The 9,906-nt window shown below is 42.0% G+C and overlaps 1 pseudogene; it reads left to right on the top strand.

Moving 5' to 3' along the window:
• Positions 1-9,282: 9,282 nt before the first annotated feature.
• On the top strand, positions 9,283-9,383 carry LOC116897434 (annotated as a pseudogene).
• The last annotated feature ends 523 nt before the right edge of the window (positions 9,384-9,906 follow it).

The raw sequence follows: 9,906 nt of genomic DNA, 5'->3' as shown, positions 1-9,906 counted from the left end.
ATTCATTGCACTTAGCTTATTTTTAAAACTCCAATAAGTCATTTATTTAAAAGGGAGAGCTAAAATTTAGTTCAGTGGATAAGATCTCTTAGTGCTCTTTCAGAAGACCTGAGTTTGATTTCTAGCACTCACATGGTGATTCTCATACAGCCTGTAAATCTTGTTCCATGGTGTATGACACCATATTCTGACCTCTGTGGGCACCAAGTATGTAAGTGGTAAAGTGGTAAAGGCCAAACACCCATCCACATTTACTTTTTCTTTTTATTCTTGATCTTGGTTTACTTTTCTTTCTTCAGTGTCTAAATGATGGAGGTTAGGTTGTTGGTCTGATCGTTTTTCGTTTTCAATATGGTAGTTGTAGGGATTGTTATTGTTCAAGACAACACAAGTTCTCAGAACAAAGGAAATTTTTTTTGGTCCCAGAGGGACAGAGTACAGGGAAGAAGATACAAAGTCATGGGATAGAGGCTTGGGATAAAATATGAAGTAACAAGGGAAAGGAAGGAATGGGATACATAGGAGGTGGTGACATAGGACTGCCTCTGGATAGAAAGGAGACTGAGTGGTCCACAGGCAAATGGAAGTTTATAAAGATAAAAGAAGAAGCGCAATGCTAGGATCTGGTATTAAATTTTTTTTTTTTTTTTTTTTTTTTTTTTTTTTTTAAGTTTTTTTTTTTTTTTTTTTATTAACTTGAGTATTTCTTATATACATTTCAAATGTTATTCCCTTTCCCGGTTTCCGGGCAAACATCCCCCCCCCTCCCCTTCCTTATGGGTGTTCCCCTCCACCCCTCCCCCATTGCTGCCCTCTCCCCAACAGTCTAGTTCACTAGGGTTCAGTCTTAGCAGGACCCATGGCTTCCCCTTCCACTGGTGCTCTTACTAGGATATTCATTGCAACCTACGAGGTCAGAGTCCAGGGTCAGTCCATGTATAGTCTTTGGGTAGTGGCTTAGTCCCTGGAAGCTCTGGTTGGTTGGCATTGCTGTATATATGGGGTCTCGAGCTCCTTCAAGCTCTTCCAGTTCTTTCTCTGATTCCTTCAACAGGGGTCCTGTTCTCAGTTCAGTGGTTTCCTGCTGGCATACGCCTCTGTATTTGCTGTATTCTGGCTGTGTCTCTCATGAGCGATCTGCATTCACATTTTGATCATCCGTCTTGAGTTTCATTTGTTCTAGGCATCTAGGGTAATTCAAGCATTTGGGCTAATAGCCACTTATCAATGAGTACATACCATGTATGTCTTTCTGTGATTGGGTTAGCTCACTCAGGATGATAGTTTCCAGTTCAACCATTTGCCTACAATTTCACAAAGCCATTGTTTTGATAGCTGAGTAATATTCCATTGTGTAGATGTACCACATTTTCTGTATCCATTCCTCTGTTGAAGGGCATCTGGGTTCTTTCCAGCTTCTGGCTATTATAAATAAGGCTGCGATGAACATAGTGGAGCACGTGTCTTTTTATAGGTTGGGGCATCTTTTGGGTATATGCCCAGGGAGAGGTATAGCTGGATCCTCAGGCAGTTCAATGTCCAATTTTCTGAGGAACCTCCAGACTGATTTCCAGAATGGTTGTAGCAGTCTGCAACCCCACCAACAATGGAGGAGTGTTCCTCTTTCTCCACATCCTCGCCAGCATCTGCTGTCACCTGAGTTTTTGATCTTAGCCATTCTCACTGGTGTGAGGTGAAATCTCAGGGTTGTTTTGATTTGCATTTCCCTTATGACTAACGATGTTGAACATTTCTTTAGGTGTTTCTCAGCCATTCGGCATTCCTCAGCTGTGAATTCTCTGTTTAGCTCTGAACCCCATTTTTTAATAGGGTTATTTGCCTCCCTGCTGTCTAACTTCTTCAGTTCTTTGTATATTTTGGATATAAGCCCTCTATCTGTTGTAGGATTGGTAAAGATCTTTTCCCAATCTGTTGGTTGCCGTTTTGTCCTAACCACAGTGTCCTTTGCCTTACAGAAGCTTTGCAGTTTTATGAGATCCCATTTGTCGATTCTTGATCTTAGAGCATAAGCCATGGGTGTTTTGTTCAGGAAATTTTTTCCAGTGCCCATGTGTTCCAAATGCTTCCCTAGTTTTTCTTCTATTAGTTTGAGTGTATCTGGTTTGATGTGGAGGTCCTTGATCCACTTGGACTTAAGCTTTGTACAGGGTGATAAGCATGGATCAATCTGCATTCTTCTACATGTTGACCTCCAGTTGAACCAGCACCATTTGCTGAAAATGCTATCTTTTTTCCATTGGATGGTTTTGGCTCCTTTGTCAAAAATCAAGTGCCCATAGGTGTGTGGGTTCATTTCTGGGTCTTCAATTCTGTTCCATTGGTCTATCTGTCTGTCTCTGTACCAATACCATGCAGTTTTTATCACTATTGCTCTGTAATACTGCTTGAGATCTGGGACAGTGATTCCCCCTGAAGTCCTTTTATTGTTGAGGATAGTTTTAGCTATCCTGGGTTTTTTGTTATTCCAGATGAATTTGCAAATTGTTCTGTCTAACTCTTTGATGAATTGGATTGGTATTTTGATGGGGATTGCATTGAATCTGTAGATCGCTTTTGGTAAAATGGCCATTTTTATTATATTAATCCTGCCAATCCATGAGCATGGGAGATCTTTCCATCTTCTGAGGTCTTCTTCAATTTCTTTCTTCAGTGTCTTGAAGTTCTTATTGTACAGATCTTTCCCTTGCTTGGTTAAAGTCACACCGAGGTACTTTATATTATTTGGATCTATTATGAAGGGTGTCATTTCCCTAATTTCTTTCTCGGCCTGTTTCTCTTTTGTGTAGGAAGGCTACTGATTTATTTGAGTTAATTTTATACCCAGCCACTTTGCTGAAGTTGTTTATCAGCTTTAGTAGTTCTCTGGTGGAACTTTTGGGATCACTTAAATATACTATCATATCATCTGCAAATAGTGATATTTTGACTTCTTCTTTTCCGATCTGTATCCCCTTGACCTCCTTTTGTTGTCTGATTGCTCTGGCTAGAACTTCAAGAACTATATTGAATAAGTAGGGAGAGAGTGGGCAGCCTTGTCTAGTCCCTGATTTTAGTGGGATTGCTTCCAGTTTCTCTCCATTTAGTTTAATGTTAGCAACTGGTTTGCTGTATATGGCTTTTACTATGTTTAGGTATGGGCCTTGAATTCCTATTCTTTCCAGGACTTTTATCATGAAGGGGTGTTGAATTTTGTCAAATGCTTTCTCAGCATCTAATGAAATGATCATGTGGTTTTGTTCTTTCAGTTTGTTTATATAATGGATCACGTTGATGGTTTTCCGTATATTGAACCATCCCTGCATGCCTGGGATGAAGCCTACTTGATCATGGTGAATGATTGTTTTGATGTGCTCTTGGATTCGGTTTGCCAGAATTTTATTGAGTATTTTTGCATCGATATTCATAAGGGAAATTGGTCTGAAGTTCTCTTTCTTTGTTGGGTCTTTGTGTGGTTTAGGTATAAGAGTAATTGTGGCTTCATAGAAGGAATTTGGTAGTGCTCCATCTGTTTCAATTTTGTGGAATAGTTTGGATAATATTGGTGCGAGGTCTTCTATGAAGGTCTGATAGAATTCTGCACTAAACCCGTCTGGACCTGGGCTCTTTTTGGTTGGGGAGACCTTTAATGACTGCTTCTATTTCCTTAGGAGTTATGGGGTTGTTTAACTGGTTTATCTGTTCCTGATTTAACTTGGTACCTGGTATCTGTCTAGGAAATTGTCCATTTCCTGCAGATTTTCAAGTTTTGTTGAATATAGGCTTTTATAGTAAGATCTGATGATTTTTTGAATTTCCTCTGAATCTGTAGTTATGTCTCCTTTTCATTTCTGATTTTGTTAATTTGGACACACTCTCTGTGTCCTCTCGTTAATCTGGCCAAGGGTTTATCTATCTTGTTGATTTTCTCAAAGAACCAACTTTTGGTTCTGTTGATTCTTTCTATGGTCCTTTTTTTTTCTACTTGGTTGATTTGGCTCTGAGTTTGATTATTTCCTGCCTTCTACTCCTCCTGGGTGTATTTGCTTCTTTTTGTTCTAGAGCTTTTAGGTGTGCTGTCAAGCTGCTGACATATGCTCTTTCCTGTTTCTTTCTGCAGGCACTCAAGCGCTATGAGTTTTCCTCTTAAGCGCAGCTTTCATTAATGTCCCATAAGTTTGGGTATGTTGTATCTTCATTTTCATTAAATTCTAAAAAGTTTTTAATTTCTTTCTTTATTTCTTCCTTGACCAGGTTATCATTGAGTAGAGCATTGTACAATTTCCACGTATATGTGGGCATTCATCCCTTATGTTATTGAAGACCAGCTTTAGGCCGTGGTGGTCCGATAGCACGCATGGGATTATTTCTATCTTTCTGTACCTGTTGAGGCCCGTTTTTTGACCAATTATATGGTCAATTTTGGAGAAAGTACCATGAGGAGCTGAGAAGAAGGTATATCCTTTTGCTTTAGGGTAGAACGTTCTATAAATATCCGTTAAGTCCATTTGGCTCATGACTTCTCTTAGTCTGTCTACGTCTCTGTTTAGTTTCTGTTTCCATGATCTGTCCATTGATGAGAGTGGGGTGTTGAAATCTCCTACTATTATTGTGTGGGGTGCAATGTGTGTTTTGAGCTTTAGTAAGGTTTCTTTTACGTATGTAGGTGCCCTTGTATTTGGGGCATAGATATTTAGGATTGAGAGTTCATCTTGGTGGATTTTTCCTTTGATGAATATGAAGTGTCCTTCCTTATCTTTTTTGATGACTTTTAGTTGAAAATTGATTTTATCTGATATTAGAATGGCTACTCCAGCTTGCTTCTTCTGACCATTTGCTTGGAAAGTTGTTTTCCAGCCTTTCACTCTGAGGTAGTGTCTGTCTTTGTCTCTGAGGTGAGTTTCCTGTAGGCAGCAGAATGCAGGGTCCTCGTTGCGTATCCAGTTTGTTAATCTATGTCTTTTTATTGGGGAGTTGAGACCATTGATGTTGAGAGATATTAAGGAATAGTGATTATTGCTTCCTGTTATATTCATATTTGGAAGTGAGGTTATGTTTGTGTGCTTTTCTTCTCTTTGTTTTGTTGCCAAGACGATTAGTTTCTTGCTTCTTCTAGGGTATAGCTGGCCTCCTTATGTTGGGCTTTACCATTTATTATCCTTTGTAGTGCTGGATTTGTAGAAAGATATTGTGTAAATTTGGTTTTGTCATGGAATATCTTGGTTTCTCCATCTATGCTGATTGAGAGTTTTGCAGGATACAGTAACCTGGGCTGGCATTTGTGTTCTCTTAGGGTCTGTATGACATCAGTCCAGGATCTTCTGGCCTTCATAGTTTCTGGCGAAAAGTCTGGTGTGATTCTGATAGGTCTGCCTTTATATGTTACTTGACCTTTTTTCCTTACTGCTTTTAATATTCTTTCTTTATTTTGTGCGTTTGGTGTTTTGACTATTATGTGACGGGAGGTGTTTCTTTTCTGGTCCAATCTATTTGGAGTTCTGTAGGCTTCTTGTATGCCTATGGGTATCTCTTTTTTTAGGTTAGGGAAGTTTTCTTCTATGATTTTGTTGAAGATATGTACTGGTCCTTTGAGCTGGGAGTCTTCACTCTCTTCTATACCTATTATCCTTGGTTTGATCTTCTCATTGAGTCCTGGATTTCCTGTATGTTTTGGACCAGTAGCTTTTCCGCTTTACATTATCTTTGACAGTTGAGTCAATGATTTCTATGGAATCTTCTGCTCCTGAGATTCTCTCTTCCATCTCTTGTATTCTGTTGGTGAAGCTTGTATCTACAGCTCCTTGTCTCTTCTTTTGGTTTTCTATATCCAGGGTTGTTTCCATGTGTTCTTTCTTGATTGCTTCTATTTCCATTTTTAATTCCTTCCACTGTTTGATTGTGTTTTCCTGTAATTCTTTCAGGGATTTTTGTGTCTCCTCTCTTTGGGCTTCTACTTGTTTATTTATGTTTTCCTGGAATTCTTTCATGCATTTTTGCGATTCCTCTCTGTAGGCTTCTACTTGTTCTCTAAGGAAGTTCATCATGTCTTTCTTGAAGTTCTCCAGCATCATGGTTAAATATGATTTTGAATCTAGATCTTGCTTTTCTGGTGTGTTTGGATATTCCGTGTTTGCTTTGGTGGGAGAATTGGGCTCCGATGATGCCATGTAGTCTTGGTTTCTGTTGCTTGGGTTCCTGCGCTTGCCTCTCGCCATCAGATTATCTCTAGTGTTACTTTGTTCTGCTATTTCTGACAGTGGCTAGACTGTCTTATAAGCCTGTGTCTCAGGAGTGCTGTAGATCTGTTTTCCTGTTGTCTTTCAGCCAGTTATGGGGACAGAGTGTTCTGCTTTTGGTAGTAGTTTTCTTCTCTACAGGTCTTCAGCTGTTCCTGTGAGCCTGTGTCTTGAGTTCACCAGGCAAGTTGTTTGTAGCAGAAAAGTTTGTCTTACCTGTGGTCCCCAGGCTCAAGTTTGCTTTCATGAGGTGTTGCCTATGAGCTCTCCACGGCCTCAGCAGCCAGGAAGATCTCGCCCGCCCCTTCCGGGAGGTTCCGTGCACCAGGGTTCCAGATAGCTTTTGTTTTCCTCTGGGGTCAGTACTGTGTGCAGCGTGCAGTCTCTTCTGGTTTCCCAGGCGTGTCCGCCTCTCTGAAGGTTTAGCTCTCCCTCCCACGGGATTTGGGTGCAGAGAGCTGTTTATCCGTCGGTCCCTTCAGGTGCGGTGTCTCAGGCAGTGAATCTGCTGCTCCTGGGCCCTCCTCTCAGGTACCCAGGGCCGTATACAGTACCCTCCTGGGCCAGGGATGTGGGCAGAGGTGGGCGGCGTTGGTGGTCTCCTCCGCTCTGCTGCCTCAGGAGTGCCCGCCCGACCAGGCGGCGAACTCCTCTCCAGGGGCCTGGGAGCAGAGAGCTGCTGCAGGCCGGGATTCTCCGCTGGTCCGGGACTCTGGCCAAACACCAGGAAGTGTCCGGCCCCAGAGGAACTCCGCCTCTGTGTGACCCGAGATCACCAGGCAAGTCGTTTGTAGCAAAAAAGTTTGTCTTACCTGTGGTCCTCAGGCTCCAGGTTTGTTAGCGGGGTGTTGCCTATGAGCTCTCCGGCCTCAGCAGCCAGGAAGATCTCGCCGCCCCTTCCGGGAGGTCCCGTGCACCAGGGTGCCTGATAGATTTTGTTTTCTTCTGGGGTCAGTACTGTGTGCAGCGTGCAGTCTCTTCTGGTTTCCCAGGCGTGTCCGCCTCTCTGAAGGTTTAGCTCTCCCTCCCACAGGATTTGGGTGCAGAGAGCTGTTTATCCAGTCGGTCCCTTCAGGTGCGGTGTCTCAGGCGCAGTGAATCTGCTGCTCCTGGGCCCTCCTCTACGGGTACCCAGAGGCCGTATACAGTACCCTCCTGGGCCAGGGATGTGGGCAGAGGTGGGCGGCGTTGGTGGTCTCCTCCGCTCTGCTGCCTCAGGAGTGCCCGCCCGACCAGGCGGGGCGAGAACTCCTCTCCAGGGGGCCTGTGGTCCTCAGGCTCAGGTTTGCTCGAGGGGTGTTGTCTATGAGCTCTCCACGGCCTCAGCGGCCAGGAAGCTGGTATTAAATTTTGATTGAACAACTTACTTAAGCAGCAAAAACGGTGTCTCTGATTGGTCTTCAAACTTTGATAGCTAGAACGTGGTAGTTAGGCTTAGGAGGAGGAAGTGGTCAAATAAGTGAATGGTGGTTAGTTTTAGAGTCGTAATCTAATGTGTTTTCTCAAACTAAAGGAAATGGGAGAGAAGGGCAATGTCTGTCAGTCATGTTTGGCATACTAGGCCTGTCCAGAGTCCTTCCACAGCATGTAATATTTTCCAGATTTCTTTAGGAAACAACTCTTTGTTGGCATTATGATCAGATTTGTGCTAAAAGAAGTGTGTGGATTTTCAGAAACTAACAGTGGAAAGAAATGTGTCTCTAAACAACTAATTTTTCTGAACATCTGTGAGGAACTGAAATCTAATCACTCTTCTGCGGTTACGCTCCTTAAGCTGGGCTCCTGTGATTTGTGTGTATTGCTAGTTGGGCAGTGACACTCAGAAACAGATTAAATCACTATGCAGCTAAGGCGCAGGGTAGGCACGTATGGAAACAAATTATCAAACAAATCAACCAAATTAAACCAAACAACAATGGTGGGTACCTCTCAACCTCATGTACAAGCACTTTTTGTAGCTCTTTTCCAGGTTCAGAATGCAAGATTAACAACTTACAAGGTCCATGATACTCTTGAAACTTAAGAATTCACAAAACCCCTCTCCAAGATTTACGTATGTAGTAATGATTGCTGGGATTCAGACTTTACATCCATTGGAGCTGTCCACAAGTCACACAATGAGCTTCTGGGATGCAGCTTTCATGACTCATCCCCTATGCTGGATGGGCATTGTGGTGATCCAGCTGCCTTTAAACCCAATAAATATTGGTTTGCAAAACTGAAGTTTCAGAGAATCATTAGTTTTATCTGCTCTTGGTGTCCATATCTGAAGTAAGGAAACTTTTTCTTTTTCTTTTTTTCCCTCAATGAATCACATCGAAGGAAGGGAAAGAACCAGAGTTGTAGAATGGGATTTCCTGGGTGTAGTGTGATTTAGTTCAAAAACAAAAATTTCCCTTGGTACTAGTCTCCAGCTAGTCAGAATCTGGCTGCTTTCCCTCATCAACATTCCTGTCTTCCTCCCCTCAAATTCTCATCTCCAACTCCTCACATGCTTACAGTCACCAGAGACACAAAATGTTTTCTTGGATCTGGTACTAGGCCACCTTAGTGATTGATGCTTAACACTTTATGTATCTACATGAACATGTTGGGGAAAGATGCCTGGGTCAGAGTCCAGGCCAAAGGATTTTATCACCAGACCCTTTATTTTTGTTCACAGGCTCAAAGTTATTGGAAGAAAGGAAAGGAGAAACATAAAACTTCCCTGAGTTGTTCCCTAAAGCCTCCTAAGTATTTGCTTCTCAACCTCACTGAGGATTGCTTTCTTTCTCTTTAAAACTACTTTTTCCTTGTTTATTTTCTTTAATTTTTATGTGTAGTGCAGTTTGACTTGTACATATGTCTGTCAGTTTACTACATGTGTGCCCTGTACCTGGAGGGAAAAAGAGGATGTCAAAACCCCTAGAACTGATCTACAGATAATTGTGATACACAATGTGGATGCCGGAAACCGATCCTGGATCAACTGGAAGAGCAGCTCCTGCTCTTAAACTGTTGTGCCATCTTTCTGGCTCTGATTTTCCTTAGTTATTTTTTAAAAAAATACTTGCTTTTGGAAGCACATATTGTAAAATTGGAATAATATGGAGAAAATTAGCATAGTCCCTTTGCAAGAATGACATCTAAATTCATGATGTCCATATTTAAACAGAAGTCAGACTGATAACTGTGGTAGACATTTAACCCATGAGGTGATAAACACATCTGACCACAAATGCATATGCACAGTCCTGGTTGGAAAACTTGCTATGTAACGGGACAGAGAATCATGTAATCACGGCAGTCCATCAAGTGACAGGTTCACAGATGAACACCAGAGGTGTAGTCAGGTTTAGGCAAGAGTTCTCATGTATCAATTTTCTATTGCCCTATGTGTTAGCATTTTGTCATTTAAAGTTACATAGGAGTGCCTAAGATGAGGTCAGCAGGGTGTCAGAGATGACAGTGTTGGGAATGCAGAAGGAAGAGTAGGATGAGGAACTTCACCCCATCAAAGTTGGGGAGGGTAGCTGGTTCTGGGTACTGAGAGTAATTCATGAAACCCAGGAATCAGAGAGGTCTCTAGAGAGTAGACTGTGCACATAGATCTCACATCTGAGAATAAAATTTTATGTCTAGTAAGAGCTGAATAATATGCTCAGTATAAATGCTGATTCAGGAACCCAGATAT

The sequence above is a fragment of the Rattus rattus genome, chromosome 3, assembly GCF_011064425.1.
Source record: "Rattus rattus isolate New Zealand chromosome 3, Rrattus_CSIRO_v1, whole genome shotgun sequence".
NCBI classification, from domain to species: Eukaryota; Metazoa; Chordata; class Mammalia; order Rodentia; family Muridae; genus Rattus; species Rattus rattus.
Note: the sequence above shows the minus strand (reverse complement) of the source record. Positions and strands in the feature narration are given on the sequence as shown.